The sequence below is a fragment of the Rhipicephalus microplus genome, chromosome 8, assembly GCF_043290135.1.
Source record: "Rhipicephalus microplus isolate Deutch F79 chromosome 8, USDA_Rmic, whole genome shotgun sequence".
NCBI lineage: Eukaryota > Metazoa > Arthropoda > Arachnida > Ixodida > Ixodidae > Rhipicephalus > Rhipicephalus microplus.
The window spans coordinates 122,211,804-122,227,417 of NC_134707.1; the positions used below are offsets into that span (position 1 = coordinate 122,211,804).

Consider the following 15,614-nt stretch of genomic DNA (forward strand, 5'->3'; position numbering starts at 1 on the left):
GCAGGAACAACAATCACCTTTAAAATAAACATGCGTTCACTTTTGAAGTAGAATATAGGTGAACATTTTTATGAAAAGCCTACTGTATCGGTGAAGTTGGACCACACTGAGATAATGATGCTTTCAAATAGTGCTGACAGTCCTGTAAAAGCTAGGGTGGTTCATTTTGCCCAGGCATTCGTCAAAAATTTTAATTAGACAACAAACGGCGAGTCAAAACGGAAACCGAAACCGAAAGCTGCTCCATCCTTCGTGGTAAGTATCAGATGACGTCATGAGAATCCGGTGCCGATGACGTCACGAGATCTGCTACACCCCGCCATGGCTGCCCAGGGTGTAAACATAGCGCAAAAGGCAAGTTGTAAATGCCATGCGACGCGGAATGGAGCTGTGATAGCTCGTCTGAACCTATCAGTGACAAGTTCAACGATGATTGCAGCTGCTATCTAAGCGCGGAAGCACTACTTTTTGCAATTCGACCCGCCGGTGCGTGGAGCACCCGACATGCCTCGAACAAATTTTCTCGTTGCTTAGTATTGCAAGACCTGACGTCAACGACGACTAAAACGCTGTATGCAGCTCACAAAACTGAACTGTTGTCGCGTTGGGTCGCCACGTAGAAGAGAGCGCACGCTGCATCATTCAGCGGGAAAAGGTGGGATTTTTAAAAAAAAGTAGTCCCTTACGTCACATACACAGGGTGGCCCGCGTTTACAAGTGTGAATACAAAATCAGCTGCCAAATTTCAGACATGCTTTCAAAGAAAAAAAAAAAACTAGATGACTTTCGTTTTTTTTTTTTTTCCTTTCAGTAGTTACTGAAAGACGGTTTCTTTTCAATCGCTGCCATCCAATAAATCATATCTGCCTCTCTGACTTTTGGCTTAAAGGGGTACTGACACAAATACTTTGGCCTCACGTCTTTCTGCTGCAATTTGTTGCTGAGGGCATGTTAGTCATCACTAAACTCATCGTTTGCTGCAGCATGCGAGAAATAATTATTTACAGGCTCCTCAATATCGACCAGTTTCAGTTTCGGTTTGAGAGCTCCAAAAACGAGTTGGAACTGTCGCCACATAAAGTCTCTTCGATTTGGCTGCACCGGAGGCACCAGTTCAAATAGTGCAGCACCTTTCTCCTCGATTTAGTGCCGCGCGCACGCTCTGCACTGGCTTCCTCGTTTTGTCATGGTCCAAGCATAGTAGTGTGGCAGTTTGGGATATAGTTGGTACGACATGACGATAGTTAGAGCGTGAGAACAGAATGACGACAAATAGACAAGAAGGACACGAGCGCTAACTAACTATCCACAAGCATAGTGCTGCAAGATTTCTCTGCTGGCCTGCACTTGCTCAAAAGGAGGGGCGGAGAGGCGCAGCATGCCGTGCGCCCATTTTTCCACCCAAGGTTGGAGCAGACAATGCTGCGCGCTGTTCAGAGCGCGCGTGCAAATAGTTGAGTCAAGCTCGTGCCAACGATGGGTAATTTAACCGTGTCTTATCGACAGCTATCCTGACAGGTTTTTTTTTTAGGTGTGTGTCTCATGAGCAGAAAAATACACCATGGTTGTAATCCACCACCCACTGCAGTAAGAATCGTTGAAGAAATAGAGGTTAACGTAGCAAAGATGCAGCTCATGCTGTGCGCTCACTTCGTCGCTACGAAAGTGTGAAACCGAGGCGGTAAGGAACCTTCAAAAAGACTGTTTTAAAATATGTATTCAAGGGAGCTTGCTTACGTGTGTTATAATGATATAGCGAGAAGAAAAGGGACTCTGTTGGTCAAAAATTCCCGGGATTTTTCGCTTTTTTTTTTGCTCTATGGCCTCACACGCACTTGAACAGAAGGCCGACATTGCGGGATTGAATACTAAACCACTAAATCATCATTATAGACAGTATGAACCGGCTCTTGAAATCACACTATTGTAACTGTCCAACAGCGTTCCCGTACCTGAGAACATGACTGACAATTTCACGTACAACGAGCAAAGGACCAACACAAACTCCGTTAACACCTCCTCTGTCACTGTAGAGATCGACGTTGTCGGAATCATGGACGCTGTCGAGCAGTTTTCTTTATACGGCATGAAGACAGCCATCGTGCCTGTGTTTTGGTAAACAACATCAATACACGCTGCGTTGGCTATTCGATGAACTCTACTTGCACTTGCATCTTCAATTTGGCAGTAGCCACCGCGCTGTAGTGTCGCGGCTGCACTGGCACTTTCTGAACCGGTGCTGCGCGCCCCCACCACCGATGGCACAGCCGTGACAGTTTTCAGAACTAGTGCAGGCAGCGCAAGCCATACCGAAGAGACCTCCAGTGTGTGCAGCTCTTGACCACGTCAGCACACACACCTAAGAGAACTTGTTGTTGGGCTAGTTAGTAGAGCATTCCGAAAAGTTCATTCGAGCGCGTAAACTTGACACGATCACTCACACACCCATGCATCAAACACACAGAGCGCTGTGTGTTTGATGCATGGGTGTGTGCGTGTGTGAGTGATCGTGTCAAGTTTTCGCGCTCGAATTAACTTCTCGGAACACAGACCTAAGACACACTTCAGCACCGTCCACATCGAGAATTACTTTCGAATAGAAAACGGGACTGCAATGTCGCCAAACATAAAACTTTCTAAGCATGTGCCATGACCAAGCACTCGCAACCAACCACTATATATAGACCTTTGCATCGGGCGAGGAGGTCCGGTCTGGCCCCCAACGCATTTCTCCTTTCTGGCATGTGGTCGATGGCTCTTAGTGTGTGTTTTGATGCTGATATGTGTGGCGTTATCGAGCGATTTGCCGTGTATTGAGCCAAGTTGCAGATTTTGTTTTTCTTCATTGCTGTTAAGGTCAAGAATTGGTCATCAGGGAGCCATGGCGCTGTTTTTGGGTGCAGTAACAACTGCAGAAAAAGGAAACTGCTGTCGGAAGAAGTATGCCACGTGTGTCACTAGACACGGAGTTTTTCTGAGTGTGGACTCATCAAGTTGCATCATTTTCCTGTTGACGAGTAGCAGCGGCTTCTATGAATTTCAAATTTAAACAGGGAAAAATGTGTACCTTGCACGGGCACTCGGGTATGTTCAGAGCACTTCTCAGCCGAACCACGAACGAACCACAACGACTTCAAACCAATGCTTCACCTCGGCTCCTAACGAGAGGTACGCAGCCTACAGCTATTCCACTGATGACAAAATGTCCCCGATAAACAGCCCCAAGTAACATTTCTCTCTATCGCAGGTCAATGTACCACGACACCGAGAGTCACTCAAATATCGCAATTTTAAAGAAAATGGCCCCGTATCTGCATGTAATCTGCAAATGTCATCGAAAGACGATTGTCTTGTGTGTGGAGAGAGTGAACAAAACATTTATTTGATGTTCTGCGCAAGACAATTGGTGAATGGTATTCTGGAGGCGCTGTGTTAGAGTGCCTCAAGCGTGCAGCGAAGGTGAACGAGCGCATCAAGTCACGTCACACGTGAGACATGGGCGCCATCTGGCAGTTTTCTCGGAAAACGCAGCGCGTGGCTCTGAGACAGGTGTGCGCGCCCGTCTCAGAGCTGATAAGGCGTAGAACGCAAAGCGAAGGGTAGGTGCCACCACCGTCTCGTTTTAGCAAAGCGCTGGAAACACTCGCCTGTTCGTGCAAGCGTTGCATGGTCAGTGCAGCATGATAAGCGCCACGGTCCTTAAAATTACCTATGCATGCCTTTTCTAGTAAAAGACGCCCATGCAGATTATAAAAGTGTTGTTGTGGTGCCTTAGACATGCGCAATAATTGCTTTTCACTCGACAATTGCACAAGTATGAACGCTAAATCTTGAACAATATTGGTGGGCACTGTAGATGGGGTGGGCCATTTCAAATACCTTATGCTGTTAAGAGTGGACGAACAGACAAATGTGCAGACAGTCAGACAGACAGACCAAAATTTTTGCGTCGAAGGTCCCCAAGAAGAACTATCGTCTTTAAAAAAGATAGAAAGGGGATGACCAGGCACGTCAGCGTCGTTTCATGTAAGAGCTGCATGCAAGTACATACCTGTAAAAACAAACGAGTAAAAACAAACAAACAAATATGTGTCGTGTAGCCGGCACGGCAACACGTGAAAGTAACCACGCTACACCATTGTACGATTCATGACAATAACCCAGTTTAATCAGCGAGTATCGTTTATATACACACGAGCGCAGTGGCGCCATCTATTGTGAGTCCAGTGACTCAGAAGGCCATCTGGTGTAAACGCACAACACTACATCTACCCCATCCCTTGATAATAGAACACAGATTATGTGCATGGAAAAGAAACAGTCACTACCCGTGACAGAAAACTATAGTAAGTCTCTACTGTAAACAAGTCACTGCACATAGTCCCCGAGTCTCTCTGGTGGTCTTCGCTCCCATGTAGAGCGATGGAGGGGCATTGGCTGCTCTTCTGGCTGATGGACGACCTCTGGTTCGTCGGCACGATCAGCACCCAGTCCTGCGGTCGTGTTCCCCGTTGGTGGAGGCCGTGGTGGGCTTGGCGTATGAGGAGGCAGTGCTGACTCCCCTGGAGACTGTGCAGCTTCCTGTATTGGGATATTTTGGGTCGTGTGGCTCTTTGCCTTCGAGGACGGTTTTCGTGCTGTGGCGTTCCCTTCCGACCCGTCTGTCTCCATGTCCGCCAACAGTGGTTCTTGTATTGTCTCCGTTTCTTCGTGAACAGCTTCAAGGGGTACAGCCGACAGTTGGGAGGCATACCCAGGTACTCTATATAACTGTGGTCTTGATATAACTGTGGTCTAGGAGAGCTAGTTGTATATACGATTTCAAGACCCTGTTGAATCTTTCCACTAAGCCATTGGCTTGAGGGTGGTAAACTGCCGAGAAGAAATGCTTGATTCCCCTGTCTGCAAACTCGAATTCATTCGACGTAAACTGTAGGCCATAATCTGAGACTAGTTTCGTTGGGTAACCCTCTCGCGCAAAGACAGCAAGCAGAAAGTTGATCATCGTGCGAGAAGTGATGTCACTGCAGAACGCAATCTCTGGCCATCTGGAGAAGTAGTCCACTACCACGATGACAATTCGACAGTCGGCTGGTGCACGTTCAAAGGGGCCCATGATGTCGATTGATATTTTGTCCCAAGGCCTGTCAGAAAGCGGGACAGGCTGTAGTGGGGCTTGCCAGTTCTTTACACTCTTGTCCGAGGCTTGACAGGCGCTGCAACTCCGGATGGCGGCCTCCACATGCTTGTCAGGGCAAGGCCACCAGTACTTCTCCCTGATGCGCTGCTTAGTCTTCACAATTCCCGGGTGTGACTCATGAGCTAACTGATGAATGTATCCCTTAGCTTGGCAGGCACTACAACGCGTTCTGTGCGCAGAAGCAACCCATCTACTACCGAGAGCTCGTCTCGTATTTCGTAGTACGGTGTCAGTTCTGCGGCAAGTCTTTTCTTTGTTGGCCATGATGACTGGATAAATTGCATTACCTGCCGTAGTATGTCATCCTCCGCGGTAGCAACCTGAAGATTCTCCCGATGTACAGGCTAGCGTCTTGATCCCGATCAAACGCTGACGTGTGTACGTTTGGCTCCGGCTACTTACCGTGTTATGACCACCTCTTCAGGTCCTTGGACCCTGGATCACACATCACACCAACTCTCGACCGCTTCCGCGCTAGGCCTAACCGCCGGCCTAGTATGAGTGGAGGCGCCCAGCGCGACGCGGCCAGCGTCGCAGCGGGCGTCGCTGCTGGAGGCGACGCCGCTCGCTCATGGCGTGCTCGTTGGACTTCCCATCAGCAGCCCTGATCAAATCAGGGTCAATCCCACCAGTCACACAGTGCTCGTGAGTACGTCAAGCATGGACCGAGCAGATTTATACCACAACATCCGGACCTTAAAGTTCAACGGAGTCCCCTACGAAGTCGTCACCCACGTTGCCGACCCTGTAGATTCTTGTCGTGGAAGGTTTCATCTCCCTCTGGATTACGCTGACGAGGAAATCCTTCCAACCCTCCAAAGATGTAATCCAGCCATGACCATTGGGGCCGCTCGCCGACTGAGCACCACCGAAACCATCTTGGTTGTTTTCCGTGGCACGCACGTCCCTTTTTACATCAACTACGAAGGCTGCACGCTTCGCTGCCGCCCATTCCGACTGAAGGTGGAAGCCTGCACCCGTTGCCGAAAAATTGGACATCGCCAGGATGTCTGCCCCTCTACTCCCGATGCAATCTGTCACAAGTGCGGACTGAAGGATTCCTCAATGGACCATGAATGTGAACCCGTCTGTGTCGTGTGTGGTGGAGCTCACATCACCGGTTCCCCATTGTGCAAACAGCGTTACAAGACTAAGACACCTAAATACCAGACACCTAAGCCCTCAGAAGTTCCATCATCCCGGACACCGAGCCTTAATCGCTCGCAAGAGCGTGGCCCACAGCGGGGTCGCAGCAAGAGCAAGAGGCGGGGCCCAAACTCGACTCCCAAAGAACTTGACTTCCCGACCCAGTCAACGAACCCCCATTCCACCAGTCATCTGCCAAACCCATTAAAGGTAAGCTGGGCACAGGCAGCTTCCTCTAACTGCTCCTTATCTCAAAACATTAGCCTAGAAAAAGTTCTAGCTGAAAACGCTAGCCTCAAGGCAGAAATTCAAAAGTTAAAGCTCGAGCTACAATCCCGAATGCCCCTTAGCAATCTTTCGCAGCATTCCGAACCACGATCTTTCATTCCTGCTCAATCGCCCCCTGCTGTTGAACCCACGATACCTCTTCCTCCTACTGACATGGACACTACAATGCCTCGAGACACCTCCCAGCTGCCACCCTCAAATAAGCGCAAAACCCCTGCCACACCACGCGAAGAAGAATCTCTCAGCGACACAGTTCTAACTCTTAACGATAGGATAAACGCCCTCGAAAATAAAACACAGAAGAAATTCGCCGTCATTGAAAGTAAGATTTCTCACATAGAGAGCAGATTCACAGCTCAGGAGACGGGCCAAGCTGCCATAAATGACAAACTTGACAAGTTTCTAGATTTTGTACAAACTCAAATGCAGCAGACCACTGCATGGATTGCGGCCGTCACGGCCAATAATCCAAATATAGCCGTACCCGCCTTCTCTCCTACACCCCCTCCCGACAATGGCTGCAAACCCTAATCGCTCGAACTTTGTAGTATGGCAATGGAACTGCAGGGGGTTCCGCAAAAAGAAAGCGACTCTTCAACAATATTTGGCCTCCTGCCCCAAACCCCCTGCAGTCATTGCCCTACAAGAGACCCACGGAAACATAACTTTTCCCGGTTACAGTGTACACCAAACTAAATCTCTAAATTCTCCCGATACTGCAATATTAACGCAAAAACATTTGACGGTAACTCACTCTAATTTCGACGGCGTCGATGTGGAGCACAACTTTTTGGAGGTCCTTCCTTGTAAAACTCAAGAATCGCCTTTATACGTATTAAACGTCTATAGTAGGCCACAGGCGAAACACCATCGCTTCAATACTCTCTTTGCCCGAGCCATTGCGGCCGCGAAACATCACCCTCTCCTAATACTTGGTGATTTTAATGCACCAAATCAAGTATGGGGCCACTCTGTTTCTACACCCAAGGGTAGGGCTTTGTGGGTTCACATACAGGATCACCGCCTCACCCTCCACAACAATATAGACATGCCCACTAGATTAGGTAATAGTGTAGCTAAAGATACATCTCCCGATCTTACACTCAGCCATCGCGTTCACTTTGTCACATGGACCAACCTGAACATTAACTTCGGTAGTGACCACTACATTATTCAAACTACCATACACTTCCGACACAAACCTTTAGCTCCCAAGCGCCTGAGCCTTATTAACTGGAACAAGTTTCGCGAGGCCCGTCACTGCTCGGCGCCTACTGAGATAGATGATATCTCGGAATGGGTACAGCAATTGCACACTGACACAAAAACGCATACCACCATGTTACCACCTGATACGCCTTTTACAATAGTTGACACCCGACTTCTTCACATGTGGGAAGCTAAGCAATCTCTCCTCAAACGCTGGAAGAAGAGGCGACATAATCGCCGACTGAGACTGAGAATTGCGAGACTCGATTTGCAAATTCAGGACTATGCCATACAGCTTGCTTGTCAACAATGGACCCAGAAATGCGAAAGCATGCATGGCCACCTAGACAGCAAGATGACATGGCAGCTCCTGCGGCATTTATTAGACCCTACCATATCACGTACCGCAAATAATCATCACATTAACAAACTACTTCACTCGCACAAAGGTAACTTAAACACTCTTTTTAATGATCTTCGCGACAAACACCTACCCAGCGCGTATCGATACGATGCACCTGACTATATCGGACAACCAAATGATGATCTCAGTAGCCCCATAACGGAGGCTGAGGTTAGACACGCGCTTGCGAACCTTCGCACCTCATCTGCACCAGGCCCTGACCTCGTCAATAATAAACTTCTCCGCAACTTAGATGAAAACTCAATTATAGCCCTCACTAAATTTTTTAACCACTGCTTCGACACTTCTACCTTGCCGGCTGCGTGGAAGGACGCCAGAGTTATTTTCATACCAAAACCTGGTAAGCCCATAAACACAGCCAACCTACGTCCGATTTCCCTCACTTCATGCATCGGAAAAACACTTGAACATGTAATCCTCAACCGCCTTAGCAAATTTATAGAAGAACACAACTTATACCCTCACGAAATGATAGGCTTCCGTAAATCCCTTTCCAGTCAAGATGTCATGCTTCGACTGAAGCATGACATCATTATCCCTAACTCTAGCCTCGATACTCAAGCAATTCTCAGTCTCGATCTCCATGGGGCTTTTAACAACGTCAGCCACACTGCCATATTGAGTGAACTGAGCGCTATAGGCGTTGGTAAAAAGATTCATGATTACATATCTGCGTTCCTTTCGAACCGTACGGCAACTATTTACATTGGGTCTGAACACTCTTGTTCTTACTCCTTGGGGAGTTTCGGCACACCTCAAGGATCAGTGTTATCACCTTTCCTTTTTAACATCGCGATGATGCCGCTGGCTCGAACGCTGAGATCCATATCAGATCTCAAATTTTCACTTTATGCAGATGATATTACCCTCTGGATGACAGGCGGCTCCGATGGTCACATTCAGGAAACTCTGCAGACTGCTGCTGACAGGGTGGTGGTTTGTGCGGGTAACATGAATCTGACCTGTTCACCCACTAAATCTGAACTGCTCCTCCTTCCTGCCCATCGGGGCTCTGAAAAGCACATCTCTGATATACAAATAACACTGAACAATACACCCGTGCCTAAAGTTGACAGACTCAGGGTGCTTGGACTACACATACAACGAAATCGACTAAACACACACACCATTAAAGCACTTCAAACAACTGTGGACCACACTCTACGCCTTATAGGCAGGATATCTAATAAGCATGGCGGGCTACGAGAGGCAGAGCTCCTCCGCCTCATCCAAGCCTTCGTCCTCAATAAAGTGACTTATTCTCTCCCTTATCTGTTCCTTCTGAGAAGAGAACAAAATAACGTAGACACTTTGTTACGTAAAATCTACAAATTCGCTCTCGGAGTCCCCATTCGAACGTCCACCGCACGGCTCATGGAGACAGGCACATTGAACACCTTAACTGAACTTATTGAAGCACACTTAACTTCACAATATGCTCGTCTTTCCAACACACAGACCGGAAGATACATACTCGATACCCTCAGTATCAGGCCAACTCCAACCACTAACGCCAAACACACTATTCCGCGTGAAATACACAAGAATCTACTCATTCCGCCGCTCCCTAAAAACATGCACCCTGTGCACCACGAGCAACGTCGACGACAGCGTGCAAAAACTCTCGAAAAACGATTTTCTACTTCTAAAGAAGTGCTCTACGTTGACGCTGCCGAATACAGTACTCGTCCTTTTTTCGCCCTCTCAGTTGTGAATTCGCTAGGTCAGATATCTGCTGCTGCTTCTATTTCTGCTTCCTCTTCTGAGGAGGCGGAAGAAGCAGCCATAGCTCTGGCCCTTACAGTTCCAAATTATTCACTTATTATTAGTGATTCAAAAACTGCCATCTACAATTTTGGAGCGGGTAGGGTGTCCAAAACAGCCCTCTCCCTCCTTTTGGCCCATCCCCCGCAACAAGACACGGCTTTAATATGGACTCCCGCGCACGCGGGCCTTGCCGGTAACGAGGCGGCTCACGCCAGCGCCCGAGGATTTACGTTCCGGGCGCAGGCGCTGGAAGAGCCAGGCCCCGTTTCGACAACGGCACCGTTTGCTGCGCGGGATCGCCTTTTAACATTTCACGACATCTGTAGTCACTACCGCCTTGGTCGTTTATCCTTACCGCCGCTAACGTCGAAATCCATACGAAGGCGCGAAGTACTGTGGCGACAGCTGCAGACTCACACCTTTCCTTCTCCTTACATTCTTCACCTCATGTACCCTTCTCTTTACCCGTCCTCCTCCTGTAAATATTGCCCCGCACAGAAAGCAAATCTTAATCATATCATGTGGGGGTGCCCTAAGCACCCCCCTCCACCGTCCCTTCGAAAACTAATTAGTAATGAGGAGCAGTGGGAGGCTGCCATGCGCAGCTTGAAACCCGACGTCCAGGAGGCCATCCTGGGTTGGGCAGAGAGGGTTGCGGAGGACTATCGAGCGTAGCAATCTCTCCTCATCTCTCTTCCATTGCACCTTTCCTTTACAAAGGAAAAATAAAGTTTATACCTACCTACCTACCCGATGTACAGATGATGTAACCAAGGACACAACCTCTTTATCAACATGGAAGCCCCCTTCTGTGTCTGGCACGGGCAGTCTGGACAAGGCATCTGCTACCTGGTTGTGGGCTCCACTGCGGTACTGTATTTTGAAGTTGTAGCGCAGCAGTCGTGCGGTCCACCTTGCAATACGAAGTGGCCGCTGTCCTGTGCTACGGGATGAGAGCAGTGCCATCAAAGCCTGGTGATCCGTCAGTAGAGTAAATGATCTACCCCAGAAGTAAACGAGCCACTTCTCGCAGGCCCACAGACAGGCAAGGGCCTCGCGCTCTCCGGCCGAGTATTTTCGTTCTGTCTCTGTTAATGTCCGCGATGCAAATGCCACAGTACGCACAAGGGACCCCTCCACTTGCTGCAGTACGGCACCGAGACCGTACGCAGAGGCATCTGTTGCTACAATGACAGGTAGCGTCGGGTCAAACATTCGGAGGACCTTGTGGGATGCTAGAAGTCTTTTTACTCCCGCGAAGCTCTCTTTCGCAGCGTCATCCCAGTCGAAGTGCACGTCTTTGCGAAGTAGACGACGCATTGGCTCTACTTGCTCTGCCTGTCGCGGGACGAATTAGGAATAGTATTCAACTAGCCCCAAAAAGGAACGTAGCGTGGCTGCATCTCTATGCGCAGGAGCATTGATGATTGCATCAATCTTGGTCTGGAGCAGTGCTATACCTCTGCGCTGACGCGATGTCCTAAGAACGACAGCTCCGACGTGTTGAAGACGCATTTTTCGTTGAGCTTGAGCCCAGCTTCTGCTATTCGTTCCAGCACTTGCTCCAGGTTTTGCCTGTGTTTGCTTCCATCTTGCCAAAAATGATTATGTAATCCAAGTAGCATAAGACCCCTTTGCAACCTCCGAGAATTTTCGTCATGATCTGCTGAAACGCAGCTGGTGCCGATGCCAACCCGAAGCAGACCCTCTTGAATCTAAAGAGGCCATCGTGAGTTATAAATGAAGTTAGGTCCCTGCTGTTTGGGTGCAGCACGACCTGGTAGTAGGCTGATGCCAGGTCCACCTTGGAAAAGAAGCGGGCTCCATTGAGGGCATGACGCAGCTCCCCAAATGAGGCAAAGGGAAGTTGTCTGCTACTATAGCTTTGTTGGGTTCCCGGAGATCGACACACAGTCGAATGCTACCATCTGCTTTGCGGGCTGCTACAATAGGCGATACCCACTCGGAAGCATTGACTCTCTCAATGACATCAGCAGCAAGTAGCTTCTCAATCTCGTCAAAGACCGGCTGGCGGACTGAAAATGGTAGGGGTATCAGCTTCTGTGCGACTGGCGCGATGGAAGTTTTCATCTTAACTTTGTGTTGCACACCTCTTACAGGTCCCAGGCCAGGCAAAAACAAGTGGCCAAACTTGGTCCACAGTGTTGGCGGCATTCCAAACTTGGGGGGGCCAAGGGGTTTTTCATGCCTGAGGCTTTGGGGAAGGCCTGAACTCATTGCTGGAAGCTCTTGGCATTCCTGCGTGGGCATTTGCAGGCAGTGCGATTCCTCTCCCATGATGCAAAGGCCAAGGGCTTGAACAGCATCCAGGCCAAGGAGAGATGTACCACATGGCGTAACATGAAAAGTTACAATGGCTTCTTTCCCCTTGTATGTGACTATGGCGTGAAATGACCCGAGAACGGGAATCTTCCTGCGCGAAAAATCCAGCAATGTAAGATGGGAACTTGGCAGTTGTACTGCGTTTGCGAACAAGCCTTGGAATTGGTGCTCACCCGTAATAGACACGGCCGAGCCTGTGTCCACCAAAAAGTTCATGGTATGCACCCGTGTCGTCGCGGTAGCTGACGCGACATTGACATCCACGTAGACGCCTGTGCTCTTATCAGTACGGACCGCCAAGATGCTAATGACACTGGTAGCATCCTCTTCCGGAACGATTTCCTGGACCTCTGCAGAATACCCTTCTCGGCCGCGACGGTAGCGGCGACATGCTCTCTTAAAATGGCCGCGGCGTCCGCAGGCAAAACATGTGCGACCGCGCGCGGGACATTCCGTAGGCGAACACCGTGCTGAGCCGCAGTTTCCGCAGGCATTTACATTTCTAGGCCCGGGGACAGCAGCGGCGGCGGCATTCATATCAGCTGAAGGTGCGCTGTACGCGCGTGAGCAGCTGAGGTGGCGACGGCCCGGGAGGCGTGTGCAATTATCGCCGTTATCTTGTCGATCGTGCCTGGCTGAGCTGTCTCGCAACTGCTAATGCGCTGCACAGGATTGGCGAAGGCTTCGGATTCACGCTGGTTTTGCTCACGAAGCCGTGCTACCTCGACAGAATGATCGAACGTAAGGTTATCGCCCTCCAGCAGCAATCGCTCTCGTAGCCGCGGGCACGTGACGCCTGCTACGAACTGTTCACACAGGTTTTCGTCCGCTTGAGTGGCGAAATTGCAAAGAGCTGCTAACACCCGAAGCGCTACGGCGAAATCAGTGATGGGCTCACCCTGCAATTGACGACGCTCCTGGAATCGATGGCGTTGAAGGCGGACGTTGCAAGGGGCGGCGAAATGCTTCGAAAGCATCTCAACGGCTACGTCGTACTCGTCGGGTGGGTGTAGGGCTCCCTTGGTCATGTCTTGCGTTCTAGTAGGTGCAGTGGTTCCGATGATTCCAGCGGCGGCATCTGGCGTGGCCGTGACACCGGGTGCAGCACTCGTTGTCTCTGCCTTGGTTTGCGTCGTACTAAATGGAAGCGCGTCGAGAATGCGCTGTCCTTCCGTCCCAAGACAGTGCAGCAGGAAGGCTCGGCGACAGGGTGCGGGTAGCTCGTTCGCTCCGGACGCCAGCAGAAACCTTTCGAACAGTCGTAACCATCGGGCCCATGGCACATCGGGCGTGCCGGGGGTGGCCAGAAAAGGAGGAGGTGGGAAAATGCCCGTGAAAGCCATCCTCGTCGCCAGAATGTCGTGTAGCCGCACGGCGACACGTGAAAGTAACCACGCTACACCACTGTACGATCCATGACAATAACCCAGTTTAATCAGCGAGTATCGTTTATATACACAAGAGCGCAGTGGCGCCATCTATTGTGAGTCCAATGACTCAGAAGGCCATCTGGTGTAAACGCACAACACTACAATAAGATACAGTCACTCCTTCAGAGTTTAGAAACTATTTAGACAACAGTTAGTGCGCAGTTAAGGAAAACCACCAGTGCCACTAAATAAAGGCGAACCACTACATTCTAACGCATAGCTTCATGCAAGAGCGGTAGCCGATGCGACGGTGTGGCATTATAAAATCTTGTGAGAAAAGCGGATGACTACAGCTCAAGAAAGATATTCACTACTCTCGAAGTGTTGTTGCTCATTCTGAAAGAGAAATACCTTAAAATACTGCGCATTCCTCAAGCTGAAAGTCAGTGCAGCAACAGAGGTGGACTCGTTCGCGGCACTATAAAACGAAACAATTGACCCTCAACGACCCGGTCAGAACGTCTCATGAACTCATTTTCTAAAGAACCCCCATCACTTCAGTCGAAATACACGTTGTAGAAACTAGACAGAAACGATAAAACTTCAGCCGCACGCTTACCTTCTATGCAAAAAGCAAGCATCCCGCATGCCATATGGGTTGCCAGACCAGAAAAGGGCCACCCGCTAGCGAAATGGCGGCACCCACAAAAAAAAAACGTTAAAAGAAAAGTGGTGGCTATGACGCCATCATACCTTGTTTGTTGCCTGCAGCGTGGTGACGTGAAGGAAGTAGGGTGTCTCCAAAGGGTCCCCTACGAGGTTGTCAATGGCACAATGGAGTGGAGGGCTCACGCTAACTTCAAAATTATTTTTAAATACCTTACCAACTATAATCTGTTTAACACATCATGTGCGACGTTGCGGAAACTAGCGAGACCTCTTGGAGTCGATGCGTTCGCAACAAAAAGTAGTTCGATGCTCTTACCACGAACAATTTTATTTTGTTCTATCGTTTTTAGGGCGAGAAGCAATTGAAGATATCATGCGTCTTAGAAAAAAAAACGAAGTTTAACGTCTATTATTATGTGTCTGTATAGAATTGTTTTTACGTGACGTCACATACCGGCTCTCTACTCTGGATACGTCACGAAGGCGGTCACCTGGACTTTCAGTGTCAGTGCAGGATAGGACACCACAGGGTCGTTCGGTACCCACGTTTTTTTTTTTTTTTTGCTCACCCCACTTTCTTCTGTTTGCCATTCGCACCAAAGGGGAGCACAAAGAAACGCCAGGGTGCACAGACACTAATCAGATGTCGCACGAGTGACCACGGAACGCACAGAGTTATAGGTTTTGCTTGCCGAACTTCCCGCATAGCTTCCACAGCGTTGCACCTGATCTATGAAACGGAGTATATATTCGCTGTAGATATTTTGCAGATGATATAGGAGGGTTGCACAGGGGCGTGGCCAACGAGACGGCGCCAGCGTCGAAGAGGCAGCGTATCCATCTTTGAGGTCTCTCTTTCGGCCGCCGCCGGCAAGTAGTCGCTGAACGTACACTAAGGAGTGTCTGCACGGACGCAGGAATCTCGCACGGGCGTCCGTGCGAGATTTCTGTGGTCATAATGGTGAAGTGTGCCGTATTTGGTTGCTATAACCACTCGAGTAAGAAGTCTGGTGATAAGAATGCATCTAATGTCGGCTTTTTTTTAGTATTTCTATATCTAAGGGGATTGTACACCAATCGAAAAGGTTTGAATGGCTCACCAACACACTATACTGCGTGCGTGTTAAACATTTCATTTCCGCTAAGTGTTCAAAACCTATGCAACATCATGGAGCTTTGCTTTTCTGGTGAAAAACTT

At 49.3% G+C, this 15,614-nt stretch overlaps 1 long non-coding RNA gene across 1 annotated transcript in view; it reads right to left on the reverse strand.

Annotated features, from left to right (window-relative positions):
- LOC142769362 (uncharacterized) overlaps positions 1–15,614 on the reverse strand; it is a 46,973-nt gene extending 31,359 nt beyond the window's left edge. The window contains exon 1 of the long non-coding RNA XR_012885794.1: positions 14,501–15,614. This is a non-coding gene — a long non-coding RNA (uncharacterized LOC142769362). The remainder of the gene's footprint in view (positions 1–14,500) is intronic.